Below are 19,143 nucleotides of genomic sequence, written 5' to 3'. Positions count from 1 at the left end.
CCTGCCTCTGCCTCCCGAGTGCTGGGATTAAAGGCTGCGCCACCACGCCCGGCTGGACCTGTACCTTTTTACCATTTTTTTTCCCTCTTTGTGCTTTTCTTCCCTTTCTATCTGCCCAACCATCTGTCCTTTCCTCCCTTCCTCTGTCCTTCTCTCCCTCCCTCCTTTCTCTCTTTCTAAAATCTACCCATTTGGCACAGGTTAACCTCAAACTTTCCTGGCTTCCTCCTTTAAAAGACCCAAAGAGTTGGTGGTGTACCTGTGAATCCCAGGCTTTTTCCACGCTTGGGAATGACCCTGGCCCCTGTCTCACACAGGTGTGATGAACCATCACCCTGCCTCTCTTTTTACACACATCTGCAAGAGGCACTGAAAGTTCCAAGTCGCTCCAGTCAGGTGGAGAGAAGACAATGGATGTGGTAGGTTCCGTGTTTGTAAACAAGAGAACATGAGTTGCACCACAGAACCAGCCTACAAGTTGCGCATGCAGGACATGGGGGCGCATGCCTTTGTACTCGACCTCCTGAGGTTGAGACTGACGCAGAGGCAGGTGGATCTTGGTAAATTCAAGAAATCCTGCTTGGCATAGGGAGTCCCAGGCTAGCCAGGGCCACACAGTGAGACCATGTGATGACAGGGGTCGGGGCTGGGGAGATAACTCAATAGTTGAGAGCACTTGTTCTTTATAAAGGACCTGGATTCGAGTCCCAGCTCTCACATGATGGTTTACCACCATTGATAATTCCAGTTCCAGGGGATCTGATGGATCCTTCTGATCTCTGTGGGCATCGGGCTTCTGCTTGGTGCATAGACCTACATTCATACACATAAAACAAATGACTCTAACATGAACACAATTCTGCCATGCCTCTCCCAGCAGACTCCATCATCAGAGCTTTAATCCAGGGAGCAAGAGCTCTAGCAGGATGGGTGGGCTCACCAGTCCGGTCTCTACTTGAGACTCCATTCTTGATCGGTTCCTCCTTACAGCATGAGCAGAGAACCCAGCTGTATCTATCTAGCTAATCCAGGGGCACAGTGAGGACCGTTCATACCATGCTCACTGCAATTGGTTACATAGCTGTGGCTAACTGATATTGGTAATACAACCAACCAAGGCTATCCATTCCTCCAACCATCTACTCTGTATATCCTGAATATCTGTATTTTTTGGGAGGGCTGTTGGCAGGGGTTGGGGGTGGGAGTGGGGTGAGTGGGTTGTGGCCCTGGCTATTCTGGAACTCGCTCTGTAGATTAGGCTAGCATAGAACTCAGAGATCCACCTGCCTCTGCCTCCCAAATATTTGGGCTATAAATGTGTACTGCTCGTGTCTAGTTATCATAGTTTATTTTATTTTATTTTCGAGACAGGGTTTCTTTGTATAGCCCTGGCTGTCCTGGAACTCACTTTGTAGACCAGGCTGGCCTCGAACTCAGAAATCCGCCTGCCTCTGCCTCCTGAGTGCTGGGATTAAAGGTGTGTGCCACCATGCCTGGCTACTTGTGTTTAACTTAGGGTTTCACATATATTAGACAAGTAGTCTATCATTGAACTGCATCCCCCACATAGCCCAGGCTGGCCTTAAATTTGATTCTTCTATCTCAGTCTCCTGAGTGCCGGAATGGCAAGCACATCTCACTGTTCTGGATCCCTCTGCTCTAGACATTTCCTGTCATGGAGGCCCATGCTGATCTTTTGTGTTCTCAGAATCAGAGGCGCATTCCTCTTCAGGACCACATAGTACTCCAGTGTGTGTGGACCACACTGCACCTGGGGCTCCCCCTACCCCACTGCGAGAATTCATTCTCCAATGTGTTCATTTCTTACTATAAAGTCATCACTATAAGGCTGGACATAAAGCATATGGCTTGGTGGTAAAACACTTGCCTAACACACTTGAGGACCCCTGTTTCATCTGGGGCACTGAAAGGGCAACAGTGTTTCCATCAGAAAAACACACTTGGCCATGGCTGGCTTAGTGGCGCATGCCTTTAATCCCAGCACTTGGGAAGCAGAGGCAGGCAGATTTCTGAGTTCAAGGACAGCCTGGTCTACAGAGTGAGTTCCAGGACAGCCAGGGCTACACAGAGAAACCCTGTCTCGAAAAAAAATAAATAACAAAAAAAAAAAAACAAAAGCAAAAGACACACAAGGCTCCATTCCCTGTGTCTCCATAAACTCTACAAAACTCTTCCAAGAGTTGCTGACATGACTTTTTTTCTTTTCTTTTCTTTTCTTTTCTTTTCTTTTCTTTTCTTTTCTTTTCTTCTTCTTTCTTTTTTTTGGTTTTTCTAGACAGGGTTTCTCTGTGCAGTCCTGGAACTCACTCTGTAGACCTCAGGCCTCGAACTCAGAAATCCGCCTGCCTTTGCCTCCCAAGTGCTGGGATTACAGGAATGCACCACCACTGCCCAGCTCTCTTTCTTCCTTTCTTTTTTCCGTGCAGCCCTGGCTGTCCTGGAACTCATGATGTAGCCCAGGCTGGCCTTGAACTCAAAGAGATCCACCTGGCTCTGTCTCCTGAGTGCTGGGATTGAAGGTGTGCACCACCACTACCCTGTGAGATGAGGTTTGTTTGTTTGTTTGTTCTTTTGAAGTGGAAAGACCTATTTTTTTTTAAGATTTATTTTATTTATATGAGTACACTGTACCTGTCTTCAAACACACCAGAAGAGGGCACCAGATCCCATTACAGATGGCTGTGAGCCACCATGTGGTTGCTGGGAATTGAACTCAGGACCTTTGGAAGAACAGTCAGTGCTCTTAACCACTGAGCCACCTCTGCAGCCTGCTGACATTCATTTTAAAAACAATGTAGTGTAAACAGGTTATAAGCCTTGTCTGGGTCTTGCTCACTGGCACAGCTTGTGGGAGAGCTCCTCTGTCCTTGCTGTCACAGTAGCTGGAGACGATCCAAAATGACAAATACCCACCAGTGACCAGGGTATACCTTCCCTCAGACTGCCAGAATTACAGACTGAAGTGCAGTGGGGCAGCTGAGCTGAGAGCTGGATGGCTGGTGGAATTCCATGCCCTTCTCTAATGCCCCTGTCCCACCAGGATGGGGAGTGAGTCACCACTTCCTGGAATCTCCCAGGCCAGGATCCAGGACTCCCCGGGAGCAGGTGAAATCTCTGCTCAGGGCCAGTTATTACCACTGGTTAGGACCACAGGGACGCCTGAGGCCAGTAGCCAGGGATTCTAGTTTCTTTCCTATTCTGTGCTGAGGATCCCAGTGCTGGACCTGGGGCCTGGCCTCAGGATATCCAGTAAACATGCCGTATAAAAACAAAACCAAAAACAAACAAATAGTCACCTCTGCTCTGTTTGCACCTCTCTCCCATTCTACAGACACCCAAATTCTGAGCCCTAGCCTCTGCCCCCCTGTTATCCTTATCTGCTCCTCCTCCACCCTCTGCCCCACCCCACCCCCACCGTGGTCCAGATTTCTCAGAGATGGAACCAGAACTCTAGACCTGACATGGGAGGCCCTCAGTCCAGTAATGGTTTGGTCCTGGGAGCTCAATGTAGAATTTTTGTTGTTGTTGTTGTTGTTGTTGTTTTGTTTTTCTTGACAGGGTTTCTCTGTATAGCCCTGGCTGTCCTGGAACTCAGAAATTCACCCTAACCCTAACCCTAACCCTGCTAGGCAGGCAGATTTCTGAGTTCAAGGCCAGCCTGGCCTACAAAGTGAGTTCCAGGTCAGCCAGGGCTATACAGAGAAACCCTGTCTCGGAACCCCCACCCCCCAAAAAAAAGAAAAAGAAAAAAAAATCTGCCTGCCTCTGCCTCCCAAGTGCTGGGATTAAAGGCCTGTGCCACTACGCCTGGCTTAATGTAGAATTAAGGAACTCCTCAGGGTCCTCTTCTCTCCCCCACGGGGGTGGGGGTGAGCTGGGTGGTATAGTGTCTAAAGTTGGACTCCCTTCTCTAGGTCTGTCACTAGCTGAGCCTTTGGGTTTTAGTGTGTGTGTGCATTGTGCATGTGTGTGTGTATGAGTATGTGAATACGTGAACGTATATATGTGTATATGTTTGTGTTTACATATGTGTGTATATGTATGTGTACATGTATGTATGCATGTATACATATGTATGTGTATTGTGTTTGTATGTTTGCATCCAGCTGGAGGGTGGGGGTGGTGGCATACGCCTTTAATCCCAGCACTTGGGAGGCAGAGGCAGGCAGATTCCTGAGTTCGAGACCAGCCTGTTCTACAGAGTGAGTTCCAGGACAGCCAGGACTACACAGAGAAACCCTGTCTCGAAAACAAAACAAAACAAACAAAAAACAGCTGGCCAAGGCTTGGGGTGTTGCTGGTCTGCGTCCCAGAAGGCTGCTCCCTGGGATAACATAGTACTATGCCACCATGCATAGCTCCAACTGACTTCTGTCTCTGCCCTGGCTGTACAGTATCCCTTGCTCTACAACCCTCATGGCTTCCTGTTGCCCTCAGCTCCCTAGTGATCCCCACTATCCAGCCCTGGACCTTCCCCCATCATTCCCCTGTTACGATTCCGATTCCCATTGTTCTTCCATTGTCCAGCCTGTTGCTCCCCAACCTCAGGACCCACTGGAGACAAAGTGGAGGTGTGCCGATGAGCGTTTCCCTGCAAGTTCCAGGTGTCTCAGCCTCTCCCTAGAGAGGAGGAAGGCCTGGGCTGGGTGGATCTCAAACCTGTCAGGCAGGTTAGCTCTTCCCCGAAGTCTTGGCACAGACTGCAGCCCTAACAGGGGCCTAGCAGGATCTGGCTGTATGTCCTGGGGCAGAGAGCTGGGAGCCCCAGGTCCTGGGACAGTGGCCTATAGACACCTTGGGAACACCAAGGAGCTACAGGTGGGTCAGCCGCTGGAGGAGGAAGATGCCTGCACTGGGCCGTACTGGCTGTTGGGGTGAGGTGGCTGTGTGAAGAGAGACAAAGTTGGGAGGAGAGAGAGACAGGGAGATGAGGTGGGGGGGTGGATATATCCTTCTGCTGCTGCTCCTGCCTCAGTGTCCCCTTCTACACTGAGGAAAACCCAGCTAGAGCTTGAGAAAGGGAGATGGAAGGGTGGTGGAGGGGAAGAGGGGAAGAGGAGGTGCCAGACTGGGCCCCCCCCCTCCAGGGGAAGTGGGTATAGAAAACAGAAGTGGCCAGGGGGACCATGAGGAGGAGAAGCTTTGGTGGCAGCCTGGGAACACCGGGACTTTCCAGATTGTAGGGAAACAGGAAGTGAATCCCTAGGTCCTGGCCTGCCTGGCCAGGCTGGCGCACCTGCAGCTTGGTACCTGCTGAGGGCTGGGAACCTGGAGGGAAGCTAGCTGCTGCGGGCAGGGCGGGGGCGGGAGGTAGGCAGATCTCAATAGGGGAGCTGGGGCTGGGGCTGCTCCAGTCTGAGAAGCTGAGGGCTCCAGAAGTTCCTTAGCACTCCCTGGCAGGGCTTTCTATCCTTTGAAACAAAGACATGGGCTGTGCAAAGCTGTTCAGTGCTGGTACTTTCCTATTTAGCCTAAGGTGCTGGGCTTCATCCCTCCCTATGTATCTGACCCCCCCCCCCCATATCAAATTGTAAAGCTAAAACTAGGCTGGGGCTCTGAAGGTGGGCTACCCAGCATGCAGAGGGCCTGGGTTCCATCCTCAATACCACATAAACCAGACATAGTGGAACATGCCTGTCACCCCAGCACATGCCTGTCACCCCAGCACATGCCTGTCACCCCCAGCACTTGCCTGTCACCCCCAGCACTTGGAAGGTGGAGGTGTGCGGGGATGGGTGGGGAGCAGGGAGTTCAAGGTTATTGTTTTTTGTTTTTGTTGTTGTTGTTGTTGTTTTGTTTTTGTTTTTCGAGACAGGGTTTCTCTGAGTAGCCCTGGCTGTCCTGGAACTCACTCTGTAGACCAGGTTGGCCTTGAACTCAGAAATCCGCCTGCCTCTGCCTCCCGAGTGCTGGGATTACAGGAATGTGCCACCACCGCACTGGTTCAAGGTCATTATTGGCTACATTTTTGAGTTTGGGGTTGGCCTGAGTGCATGAAACTGTTCTCTTTTTTGTTGTTGTTGTTGTTTTGTTTTTGTTTGTTTGTTTTTTCAAGACAGGGTTTCTCTGTATAGCCCTGGCTGTCCTGGAATTCACTTTGAAGACCAGGCTGGCCTGGAACTCAGAAATCTGCCTGCCTCTGCCTCCCGAGTGCTGGGATTAAAGGCATGCGCCACCGCACCTGGTGAAACTGTTCTCAAAACAAACAAAGCCACAGTTTGTCAGTGTGGTCAGTGGAACAACCTAGCACATAGCTCCTTAGTTTAAAGGCTCAGAGGAGTAAAGTTCCCGGGGGTCACACAGCAAGCCCATGCTGCTGCATATTTAAAACTGGGCCATGGCCAGGCATGGTGGCGCATGCCTTTAATCCCAGCACTTGGGAGGCAGAGGCAGGCAGACTTCTGAGTTCGAGCCAGCCTGGCCTGCAAAGTGAGTTCCAGGACAGCCAGGGCTACAAGGAAACCCTGTCTCAAACAAACAAACAAACAAAACAAAAACCCTGGGCCATGGACTTAGAGCCAGGTCCCTGTTGCTTTCTGAGGCTGACTCCTGTGTTTCCTTGGAAATCCCCAAATCTGACTAATTCCCTAGCCATCCCCAGCTTGGCAGATTCCTTCGGGCTGACAGGGCTAGATACACCCTGGGCTGGGCAAACTGCCCCCATTTGAGGCAAGATTATTCACAGTGACTTCATGGCTTCCCGTGCTGGACGTGTGGCAGAGGTCACTTTCATGCCTTTCCTTAGGTGACCTGGGACTAATTTCAGGATAGTCCTCTGCCTCCATTTCTTCTCCTGGGGAATGCCGGTGACACCTATCTCAGAGGACTAAGGTGAGAAGGAACTGGGTTCTTGGGTGTGGGACTCAGGCCTCCTAGTGGGTCTCACACTTCCAAACTCTTTATTCTGTGTGTGCGCGTGGGGGGTGTATGTGTTTGTGTACAGTGTGTGTGTGTGTGTGTGTGTGTGTGTAGGTCAGAAGTTAACCTTGAAAGTTACTCCTCAGGTACCACCTGTATTGCTCCCTGAGACTTGGTCCCTCCTGGACCTGGAATGTGCCCACTAGGCTAGGAACCCTCCTGCCTCTGCTTCTGCAGCAACGAGATGATCTTCTGAGCCCATGCCACCACACCTGGGCTTGGGAATAGAGCTCAGGTCCTCAGCCCTTTACCCCAAGCTGGCTGCCCACCCACTATACCAGGCTTTTTTATTGTTGTTTGGTTTTCAAGACATTGCTTCTCTGTGTAGCCCTGGCTGACTTTGAAATCACTGAGATGGCCTGTTTCTGCCTGCCCAGGGCTGAGATTAAGTTAAAGGAGTGTGCCACCACTGCCCGGCTATACCAGGCTTTTAAACAGCTTTTCTTTTATCTAGACTGTCTTTCCTTTTGGTCTGTGTGACAAACTCCTGATTAAACTTAAAATCCAAGTTTCTATAGCCTTACTGCTTAAGATCCCCAGTGGTATCCTTAGCTTTATGCAGAGACTCTTGCCTGGGTCTCCTTCCCTGAGGACAGATAGTCCTGGTTTCCTGTCCCTTAGACAGGGTTTTTTGGGGGCACAATAAAGAGCCAGGTTCTCATCTGGGATGGCGGCGCATGCTTTTAATTTCAATACTTGGGAGGCAGAGGGAGGAAGATCTCTGAGTCCAAGGCCACCCTGGTATACAGAGGGAGTTCCAGGACAGCCAGCTACATGGAGATAAAACAGCATCCATACAGTTCATTTTTTTATGGGCAAATCTAATCTCAGGGTTGCAGGACACAGGCTTCTGAATGGTGGTGCCTCTGGACCTGAATTCATGATACCCAGCTGGGAAGGGGATGGTGACTGAACTGGCTTTAGTCCCACGGAGGCCATTGTCCTAGGTCTGGACTGAGAAGGGAGACACGTGAATTAGATCTATAGTGGGTTTAAGAGATTGGACCAGGCATGATGGTTTATGCTTGTAACATCAGCACTTGTAGAGTTCTGGTGGATCTTTGTGAGTTCTAGGCCAGACAAGGCCACATAGTGAGACTGTCTAAAAAGAAAAGAAAATAGGGCTTCTAGATAGTTCTAAGGGAGCGGAGGATGGCAAGGGTGTGAGAGGTTGGTGGGGTCTGATGTTGCAAGTGTGCCAGGGCATGTGCAAAGCCCTGAAGGGTAAACTGAGGATCAATCGTACAGCCCAGCAAGGTCAGGCAGGGGACAGAGAAGGGGTCCAGTTCCCTCAAGTAGCAAGAACTGCCCGGCCCCAAGAGGCCCCGCCCCTAAGGCCGCGCCCCTTCGTAGAAGCGGAAGTGCGCGCCGCCGGCAACATGGCGCCCAGAACCCGGAAGTGAGCGGCGGCCGCTGAGAGGCTCCGGGAAACCGAGGCGTCGCGGGCTCAGCGATCAGGTCTGAGGTGAGGCGCCGGCCCGAGACGCCACTGTGACCCTTTCGCGATCCCCACGCGACTCTTGCGGCCAGGCTCTGGTTCCGGGCTTCTCGTGGCCGTTCCTTGGCTGCAGGGCGGGAGTGGACGCGGAGGAGGGTGCCGCACCGCGCGCGACCTCTGACCCTCCCCGCGACCCCCTGACCCCGCCCCCAGTTACGACCCCTGTGCGCCCCATCTCTCTCTGTGAGGCGAGACCCCACGTTCCGCGTGGACTTCAGGCTCGGTCTTGACCCACGAGTCCTGACCCCACGTCCGGTTGCGACCCCTGCCCCTGCCCCAGGCAGTGAGCCTCTTGGCTGTTCCCGTGAACTCCCCCATCTCCGGGGACCTCTCTCTCATTCCCGCTTTGACCCAGCTCCCAGGGAACCCCGACTCCTATTGCGACCTCCATTTTGACACTGACCCCAGTTTCCTATGACCCCCTACCCCCCTTCCTTTTGGCTGACTCGGATTCCTGCCTCTGGTGGTGAGAACCCTTCCTTCCCTGAAAATCTTGTCCACAGCCTGTGAATCCTGGCCTTGACCCTGGTATTGGGTCCTTGGAGGTACCCCTCATTCTTTCCGGCACCTCGATTCCCAGACAATCTACTTTGAACCTTGACCCTAACAGACCTCTACCTTCCCATCTACAGTTGAACCTCAACCTCACCTTGGGACCCCTGTTCTCCCAGTGAACCTTAACCTCATCCTGGGTACCCCTTCCTCCTAGACCCAGGACCTTCCCTCTCCTGAGACTCAGGTTGCACCCCGGGAACCTTCCCCGCCACTCCTGCCCTTGACCCTGGTCCTGGGAGGGAACCCCAACCCCCACCTTGTGCCATGATCATTTGACCCCAGGCTCAGTCATGACCCCTAACCTTTCTTTTCAGTTGTCTTCTATCAACTCCTGTTCAGTGTCCTTTTTGACCCCTTTCTTTTTCTGGTGGTCTTTGACCCTGGCGCCCCCTGAGGTATTTTTGTCCCTTCCTACCCAACTTGGTGTCCTCAGCGTTGGGGGTTCTCAGGAACCCTGGCTATCAATGAGTCTCCTTACTGGGTTTCCTGGGTGGGTGCCCAGACCTGGCCCCACCACTGGTCCCAGCCACGTCTCTCACGTCTCCTCTTCTGGTTTGGGTTGGGGGAGTGTGTGGTAGAGAGTGACTTTGAAACCACCTCACCAGGGAGCTAAGTGGGGGAGAGTGGGTACCACCACCCCAGGTACTAGAGATGCACTAGAGGGACACAGCTGAACTAGCCTGGTGGTGAGGGAGGGATTTCAGGGAGTCTCCTCAGATGTCATGATTAATGCTCTGAAAAGTTAAAAAAAAAAAAAAAAAAAGGCATGAGTGTGTCAAGTGTCTGGGCCATCCCCCGGCTCTGCTTCCCGGAATGCCTGTGAGTCCCTGAGTCCCGCCCGCTCTGGAGCGGCGGCCTTCCTGCCTTGGCTGTCTGGTGCGGGCCACTGAACCCTGAGAGTGGGGAGTGACGGGGAGCCTGACCTTGGGGGTGGCACAACTGCTGGTGAGTTTTCCAATGTGGTAAAGGGCCCCGAGGTACTAAGCTGAGCTGGGACCCCAGTGAACACGTTAGATTGAGGCATTGCCTGGAACCTGGCATGGTTGGGACTGGCTCTGCTGTGTGAGACTGGGGACATTTGAAGGAACAAGGGGCATAACCTGGTGCCTCCCTCCCTGCAGTCAGCCGTGCTAGGGACCTGATCCAATAGCAATCAATGGCTGGACTCTATCTGGGAGGCCTGGCTAGCTGAACCCCCAACTTCTCCTGGCCCCTCTCTACAGCCCTTGGGCCCAGCTTTGGATTGTCCCAGGACCTGGTTCCTACAGGTGGGTTGCTGAGGCTCTTTTCCAGTTGGGAATGATGAAGGCGGGGACCTGCCAGCCCAGTCGTGGGTATGACAGTGACAGAGAGGCACCTCTGTGGCCATCAGTCAATCCTGGCAGACTTCTGCTTTGCTTCCACCTTTAAGGAGAAACGGGCACATGCTGGAATGGGCAGCCTGGCCCTACCAGTGGCGGCTTCTCTGGGCTCTGGAATGTGGGCAGTTTCTTTCCCTGGGTGGAAGTGGATGCAGGCACATAAGAGGGAACTGAGGCCCCGAGAGTTCACATGCCTGCTTGTGCAGTCCTGACACCAGGGCCCCTTGAGCAGGGACAGTGGGAAACACTGGCCAAGAAGCAGAATAAAGAGGCGACTGTCCCTGCTGCCTCTCCTGACCCCCACAGGGTGAGATGGACTACTTTCCTGCTAGGGATGTGTGTGACAGAATCTAAAATTATGAGTGGGGAGGTTTGAATGCAGATGAAGGTCTACATCATACATTGTCAACATGGCCTCAGCCCTGTATGTGCCATCCAGTGAATTGTGTGAGCACAGTCAAGTCTATGCTGTGTGCATGTGTGTGTTTGCACGCCAAGTGTACTTCTTAGTCACTCCTGAGGTTCACATGTTTGTGCTATCAATTGTGCAGTCTGCAGCTCCTTTCACTGCTTCCGTAACTAAGGGCCCTATGGTAATGGGAGGGTCAGCATGGAGGACAACCTGAGGACAAGGTCACCCGGTTTATCCTGGCCTGTCCTCAGCACACTCCCACCCCTGGAGCTTCAAGTCTACCACCTGCAAGGGCTTGGGGTGAGGAGCTGGCTTCCTTTGGGACCATTGGTGACAGTGGCTGCCACCTCTCTGGTTGCCCTGCTTACTCCCCAGGAGAGGTGGGCACCTGTTTTGGCTGGTTTAAGGGATTTCAGAGCCAGGACGTAGCTGAGACTTTTGTCCTTATGCTTGTGGGCATCTCGTGCTTGGCACAGTGTGGAGAGACCTCAAGGACATTGTGTTCAGAGATACAGACACAGAAGGCCACACATTCCCTGTGGTGGGAAGGATCCAGAGTCGGGAGGAGGGTTTGTAGGGCCTGGGGCAGGGAGGTTGGGATGAGGTAACTGTTGTGTGGACAGGCCTACCTTTGGGAAGGGTGTGTGTGTGTGTGACATATTCTGGAACTATGTAGAGGTAATATTTGAATGACTTAGTGCGTTGGAAACTCTGCAGATGAACTTGATACATGGGAATTCCAAAGCAAGGTGGATTGTGTACCTCCGAAGCCCATGGGTGTGATTGTAAGGTTGGGGATGGGTCATAGGTCTGGCCCCTAGGGACATTGGAGAATGTCTGAGAACCTTCTTCTGGGCCCCTTAGATGAGGACGGGCACAGTGGCCTATATGGCCGCAGCTCAGCTCTGTATGTGGTGAGGACTCTGTGCTGGCAGTTGTGAAGGGGCAGTGTGCCGACAATGACTAGAGGTAGCCCTGATGTCAACTGTTGTCCTGTCCTCTTGCTCCCAGCAGTGGATCCTGTATGGTCAAAGGGACAGAGATGGTCCCGCTGGTCTATGAAGAACAGCCAGCCATGCCTGGGGCTGTGTGCTGAGTGTCTGGGGATAGCAGAGATATCTTATGTGCTGGGGAAGACATTGGCTTGGCCGCTATGTGTCCACACTGACCACAGGGAGATGGATAGTGGGTCAGATACAGCATTCCTAGGTGGCTTCAGAGTTGTCTGTCTGTCTTGTCCTCCCTTGCCTCCATCTTTTGTCCCTAGACCCTGCTGCTTTGTTCCAGACTTGCACCCCCACATCCATGTGCAGCTGTGCTGTGGTGAGCAGACTTACAGGCTCTCAGACTGGCCCTATCCTGGCCCCAGTGCAAATCCAGTATGGAGTGAAACTGAAAGGGGCGGTGGCTGGGATGGGGCAAGGTCCTGCCACATTTCGAAAGTGACAGTGCAGGGCCTGGAGGAAAACTGCTCATTTGCCTTTTCCGGAAGTCCCCCACCCATGGAGGGTCAAAGGCTGCAGATCCGGGCAGGACAGGTTGAGGGTCCTGGGAGGGCAGCAGATCTAGGTCTTTATGATGGTGACTCATCGTGACAAGGGTGGGGTCACTGTACCAGGTGTGCCAATAGGTCAGAGAGAAAGTCCCTGATGCTAGAACAGCAGCTATATATCCCAGTTGCTCTCAGGCCATTCTATAGCCCCGGGTGGCCTTCTGCACATCAGGAAAACCAAGGGCAGTGTGGTCCCCTTGCTCTGTCTGCAGCTTGTGGAGAGGGCAGTGTGGTCCCCTTGCTCTGTCTGCAGCTTGTGGAGAGGGCAGTGTCTTTGCTACTTTTCCCACCCTTTATCTCACTCCTTCCCCCTTGTTTTACTCCCTATCACTAAATAGGAGAGAAAGAAGGATGGGGAATGGGGAGAGCCCTAGATCTCACTTCTCCTTCCAGCATGACTACCAACAACCCCTCCTGAACAAGCATGACTACTAACAACACCCATCCCCGCTGAACAACCACCAACCCCGCCTCTCGGGTCCTAGCATGTATATACCCTCTGAAAAGTTCCCAGAATCCCAAACATCTCACACTCCCAGAAACTTTCTGCAGCTGGCAAAACCGCGCCTCTACTAGAGCACAAGGCAAATCATAGTCAGCTGCTGTGGACAGTCCAAAGCAGCCCCACCCCCACACCTGGGATTAAAACAAAAAGACGCTCTTTTAATATTTCTTTGTTTTGTTTTGTTTTGTTTTTTAAAGAAACCAAAATTACACAGTTCTCTCTATAGGGTGGGTGCAGTTTTGGCCCTGGGTCCTCGTGAGTGGTTACGGGGGTAGTCTCATATGCCTGGTGGGGACCAGAGGGCCCATGTCATGTTACAAATGAATGGTTGGGAGCAACCAGAATGTTCTGGGTTGGGCCAGTGAGGGCTCTGTGTGTATCCCAAGTGCAGTGAGTGAATTGTGGTATCTGAGTCCCTGTGTACTGGCCAGGGGTGTTCATGTCTAAGCCTGGCTAGAGGCCAGCTAAGGAAACCAGTTCCTGTCACCTGGGCACAGGCATACTGGAGCCCAGGGAGATGGCCTTTTGGATTCTGAAGCTTGGCCTTCTGAGCCCCAGGTAGAGGTTGGGGACTCAGGGATGCCACTAGGGGTGTCCTGGAGTTGACATTTTTACTCTGGCTCTGTGGGAACCTGGTAGCACTGAGCATTGGGGGCTGGGTATGATATCCTGTTTTGCTCACTTTAGATAGTCAGGGGTTGCCACCCCCAAACTCCAGTCCTGGGCTTCTCCTGAAAAACCAGCCTGTCTGGATACCCAGAGCCACATTCCTTTCTCCTGCCCCCTCCTGCCATGCCTGGGCCTCTCCAGTGTGCCCCGCCCACCTGCTTCCTCCCCCCTGAAGGGCGGGGCTGGGGAAAGAGCCCCAAAGAAGCTGTGGGACTCCAGACACTCCAGCATCTGACACTGTGTCCTTGGACCCCTGCTGATCATTCAAGAGTCTCAATTTGGGGACCAGTGGCTGGCCTGTGTAGTGTTGGGATCTGAGGTGTGGTCTAGAGAGTCATCAGAATAATTGGCCCTGTGGACATGCTGACTTCCATGGTCAAGACTGTCTCTCAGGTTTTAGTAAGAGTCCCAGGTGAGGGGCTATAGCTCTAGGGACAGAGCACTTGCCAGGCGTGCATGCAGAAAGCCCTGGGTTCCATTCCACAGCCATATAAACCTTGTGTTGTGGGGTGGTTCACACTGTCACCCCAGCACTCTGGAGTTCTGCTACAGAATGAATGAGTCCAGAGTCAAAACCATAGTGGGTGTGTCTGAGTGGTCATGGTGTCCCTGAGGTCTTCTCAGGCAGAGGCCTCTCTCTTTCACTTGCAGGCAGACCCCAACTTAGGCCACACTGTCTGTCCTGCAGGCTGTGGAAATGGGGATAGCACGAGTCAGTCCTCTGGAGTCAAGGCCTATCCATTGACAGCATTGCCAAGGTGAGGATTCCACCGACCACCAGCCTAGAGCCTCCCCTATAGGCCTGTGGGAACCAGCCCAGGTCCCATTCGGAGGCCCCTGTGCTTATGTTGCTGGACCTGTATTCTCTTCGTAGTGGAGAAAGAAGTGTGTGCCTTGGCAGCAGTGTCAATCAAGCCTGCTTGTCCTAGCATGGAGCATGGACCCTCACTCACACAGACACACACACACTGCTCCTGTACCCACAGCCCAACTCCAAGCTAGAGCTAGCTAGCCTCCACTTTCCTCTGGACATTAGAGAACCCTCATGCTGGGATAGAGATCCCTGTGTTGACACTGAGGCTGGACCAAAGGATCTCAAGGAAAGTGGTGGCCAGCCCCAGCTACCACTTGAGTTCTCCAAGAGGCTCTGAACTTCAGGTGGGATGGCAGCAAGCTCTCTGTGGACCATAGACATACCAGGTCATCAGTGTCAAAAGGAATAGGAAGGAAGCCAGGCTCGGGTAGAAAGTGACCTAACAGAATGACTTGAGAAGCAGAGATCATAGCTCAGCACTGAAAGACCAGGCTGAAGCTTGAGACCCAAGCTGGCACTTCCCAGGGCTGGGGCTAGGGCCCTGGAGACGCAGCCTGAGGCTCTGTCATGCTTCTGGGACAGGTAGCTGTAAAGCTAGGCGATATGCCCCTGTGCTTCTACAGGAAGTCAACTCTTCAGATGCTGCACAGAGGCTCCTCCAGGCCTGCCTCCAGCATGAACAGACTTTGCCCATGGCGTCCAATTACTAGCTTCTATAGTTTTGGCTGATCTGTATGCAAGGGGTGGACTAGTGAAGCACTGGGCTGTAAGTAGATTGTCGTCAGAAAATCTCTTCCCTCACTGTGATTAGTTGTCACTCTAACGGAGAATTACCTACAAGTGCCTTTGTTGTAGAAAAAGAAAAATGCTAGGGGATAGGGATGGCTGTACCCCAAAGCTGGGCATTGGGGCCTTTCTTCTGAGCCTGGCTTCCTCCCTGGTCCTTTAGAACTGGCAAGGCCTGTGTGCCTGGCTTCCTGAGACTCCGCCTCTCTCTGGAGCCTGGAGAGGTTGTGTGAGCTCATGGGCTCTGGAAAGCCAGCTGATACTTCCAGTGGGGGCTGAGTCCTCCTCGTGGTTACTGTGAGGTGATTGTCCTGGCCCTGATGGCACCTGTGGGACTGGAGTCTAGAATGTCCTCCTCAGAGGAGGTTTTCCTCCTGGTGGTCGCAGCCTCCGCAGGACACTGACTGCGATGGACACCTACTGTCCCAGGACTTTGGAGGCTAAGGTAGGAGGATGAGTCCCAGGCCAGCTCCAGGTAGCTGAGACTGTCCCAAATAAGAAAGCACAGCAGCTTAGCCTGTGTCCCACCCTTGGCTCTGTGAGGGCAAGGGTTGCAGACAGTTGTCTGTCTCTGTCCTTCTCTGTGCTCCTACTGGCCTCCAGTCCTCCCTGCACTCCCTGGGTCAAGTCATAGGACAGCAGCTAGTGGTCTCCCCTAATCTCTGTTCCCAACTGGGCTTTCTTCTAGTCTCATGGTCACTAGCTCAGTCTCCTCCAACCCCTGTCAGTGGGTCAGACTAGTGCCCCTGAATCCCCCAGCCTGTGCCCTCTCCTGTGAGCAGGGCCATGGCCAGTTGAGGGGATGCCAGGCACTGCCCGCCAGGCACTGCCCACCAGGCCTGACATTTTAAGCTACTTCCCACGTAGTCATCTTTGTCGCCAGCTCTGCCAAGGGCTATGGGGTCTCCAGCCCTCCACCCTCACTCCCGAGCATACTGCTGTCACTCGATCCCAGCACATGGTCCTCTGGACTAGGCCTATGTCCAGCCAGACCAGAAAGTTTTGCAAGGGAGGGTGGGCAGTTCAGACTCCAGGCTCCTCCCTGCCTCTGGCAATCTTGTCTTCTAATATTCCCTCCTGCCTGTCTCTGTCTTTCAAAAGATCCTGGAAGGCAAAGGTGCTGAGCCTCCCACACTGTGACCTCCCGAGTAATCCTGGAGAAGGGCTATGGTTGTCCTTTGACCATTGTCCCAAGGACTCATGTACAGCCAGGAGTGAGAGCTTTCCAAGCCACCCTAGAGCCAAGCTCAGCTGCTACACTTTCTTTTCCTAGATGGGGGTGGGGGTGGGGTTTCTCTGTGGAGCCCTCGCTGTTCTGAAACTCACTCTGTAGACCAGGCTGGCTTTGAACTAAGAGATCCACCTGCTTCTGCCTGGAAGTTGTTGCAAGTAGAGGTGTGCACTAGCCAGCACTAGCCAGCACCCCATGCTCTCTCTAAGGGATGACATGAGATTGGTGGAGGGGCATCCTGGGCTGAGGTGTTAGCTGGGGGTCAGAACTAGGACTTGAGTTATAGCCCACATCCAGACCCCTGCATCATGGCTACTCCCCAGCACACTGTCCTCATTATACAGTGCGGCTCCTGCCACCAGCCTGCTTGTGACACCCTGTGTCCATGTCCTGAAGAACCTGGGGTTAGGCTGGCCATGGCCTCTGCCTGTGGTTGGCATCCCCATTGTTGTGTTCTAGGGGCCTCCAGGGAACTCTGGAAGCTCAAGGTCATGCCCGGGCCTTCATATTCAGTTCTGGGAGTCAGCGCAGGTCAGAGCTGCTGCCTCTGGCACAGTGCAGATGCCAGGGCTTAGAGACTTCCAACCTGGGTAATTTTTAACCATAGAAATAGAGAATTCTGAGTTCTGGAGACCCTGATGCCTGTTTGATGTCTCCAAGGCCAGGACCCTGAACTTGGGAGTGTCACTGGGCTTGGGGTCAGCTACCGGAGGATCTCAGGATCATGCACTGTGTCCAAAGACTGTCTGCAAGTGAGGCTCTCAGCCAACCACTGCCCACTCTCCGTCAGCGAGGAGGCTCTGGCTTCTTCACACCTAGCCACGTTCATCTGGGTGCAGAGCAGTGGAGGGCCATACCCCATCCTGTGCCCACCCCATCCCTCCAAGTAGGGAGAGGTCAGCCTGGGTGACCTGTGTGTCAGGTGGCAAGATCGATGGTGGGAATCCCTGCCGGGTGAGCTGACGGGCCTGACCGTCCAGTTACTTATTTGTTTGTTACACTCATTCATCGTGCAGGGGGCATGTGCAGCACAGTGTGCGTGCGTGCGTGGAGTCAGAGCACAGCTGTGGACGGTGGTTCTCTCATTCAAGCATCTGGGTCCTGGGGATGGACTCAGGTTGCCAGGCTTGCCAAACCTAGCTGGCTGGGATCTGCCTCTTGAGTGTGGGGAATGGTTTTAGGGGTCTCAGTTTGGGCCCCTGTCCCAAGCTCCCACAGAAGCCTTAGGCTTCCTGGCTGTAAGGTGGGGAGAAGAGACTGAGCTTGTGGGATCCTGGCCAGACAGCCGATCCTGTAGCCACTGGCACCAAGCCTGCCTTCTCTAGCCCTTACCAATGATTAAGACAGTACTCAGCACCCACCCTCAGTGCTTCTAGCAATCACAGAGGGGAGACCAGACCTCAGGACCACAAAAAGGAAGGTCCTGTTGTTCTCAGCCCAGGCTCTCCAGAGCCACTGCTGCCCAAGGTCAAGTCTGGTTTATGAGAAACTCCCAGGCCTTGGGGACACCCAGGTTAACTCTTCCTGAAGGCATGGGGAGGAAGGGGGCCCAGCTGGACCTTGGGGAGAAAGTGGGCACACTGAGCTCCTGAGAGTGGCTGTCGACATGTTTGGTGTTGCCTGAGTATCCTGTAGGTTTGGGTATTCTCTGAGACACAGCCTTTCCCACAGCCAGGCTGACCTCTACAGAGGCCAAGAAGGGGGTGTTGTGCTGGGGTTCTTGGCAGCCAGGTTTACCTGGCCACTGGGAAGATGTCAGGGTAGCCTGGCTGGACCAGACTTCTGGGCTGCTGTCCTTGGCCAAGGTAAGACTTTGAGCTATGGAGATGCAGTACCAAGACTCATGGCTCATTGTCTCTCATGCATGGCACGTTAGTTGTGAAGCAGGGCAGCTGTGGGTGTGGCTGAGTACTATGCCACATACTTGTTCTGTGGACACGAAGAATGGTGACTGGGGAGGGGGGGACACAGCCTTCCACCCCTCAGCTTGTGCACACATTAAACTGTGTGTCAGTTCTCGAAGCTGACTGCCCCCTCTCTAGGTTCTGAGGGCTGGCTCTGTGCAAGGACGTTCTGTGGCTGGAGTCCAGTACTACCCTAGCATGCACGCAGCCCTGCTTTCCATGAGACCCTGTGTGTTAAAACACAGTACAGGAACCACCTACTCTCAGTGCCAGGCCATTTATTCTGGAAGTTTCTGTTTCCAGGTCACAGCCTTGGATCCAGTGGCTCTCTGCACTCATAGGTCTGCCCATGTCTGCCTGTCACCAAATCAGCTTGGTTTTGGAGATGATTCGATTCACTTTTTTTTTTCAACCAAAACAACAACAAAAAAGCCAACAAAACACCAGGTATGGCAGTGACTTAGTAGAACCCCATCTAGAGTTCCCAGTAAGGGGCTGGGGGTGAGGCTTAGAATCCCCTGATAAGGGATTGAGGCTCTCCTCGGTAGAGCCCAACCTAGAACCCTCCTCTTCTCCTTGCCAGCGGCTCACTATCAATGGATTTTGTCAACTTCAACACATCCCTGCCAAACCCCAAGAGTCCAGGTCATCTCAGCTGGCCCTTTTCCATCTGTGAATGGACACACCTCTAAATATGTTTGCAGTTGGCACCTCTTCTAGCAAGCTCCCAGCTGTTCAGACTCTTCCCCATGGAACTGGCCCCAAAGGTTCCAAAAAGGCCAATGTCTGTACAGAGGAAGGGGCTACCTGACCCTAGTCTCTGTGACCAAAGGCTGGGTCTCTAGGACCTGAGATGACCATAATGTTCTTCCCACTGGACAGCGATAGCTGAACCAGTTGAACCTAACTAGGCATCT

At 53.1% G+C, this 19,143-nt stretch overlaps 1 protein-coding gene across 8 annotated transcripts in view; it reads left to right on the top strand.

Moving 5' to 3' along the window:
• The first annotated feature begins 6,733 nt into the window (after positions 1-6,733).
• Sbno2 (strawberry notch homolog 2) overlaps positions 6,734-19,143 on the top strand; it is a 46,702-nt gene continuing 34,292 nt past the window's right edge. For 3 of the 8 annotated variants that reach the window (XR_003837773.1, XM_021173730.2, XM_021173733.1), the window contains exon 1: positions 8,316-8,404. The gene's annotated coding sequence lies outside the window, so the exon portion shown is untranslated. Of the gene's footprint in view, positions 6,853-8,315; positions 8,405-9,789; positions 9,938-13,199; positions 15,537-18,529; positions 18,674-19,143 lie in introns of those variants that run through there. The other 5 variants (XM_029482433.1, XM_021173732.2, XM_029482432.1 and 2 more) reach the window with 4 other exon arrangements.

Source organism: Mus caroli, chromosome 10 (assembly GCF_900094665.2).
Source record: "Mus caroli chromosome 10, CAROLI_EIJ_v1.1, whole genome shotgun sequence".
Lineage (NCBI taxonomy): Eukaryota > Metazoa > Chordata > Mammalia > Rodentia > Muridae > Mus > Mus caroli.
Note: the sequence above shows the minus strand (reverse complement) of the source record. Positions and strands in the feature narration are given on the sequence as shown.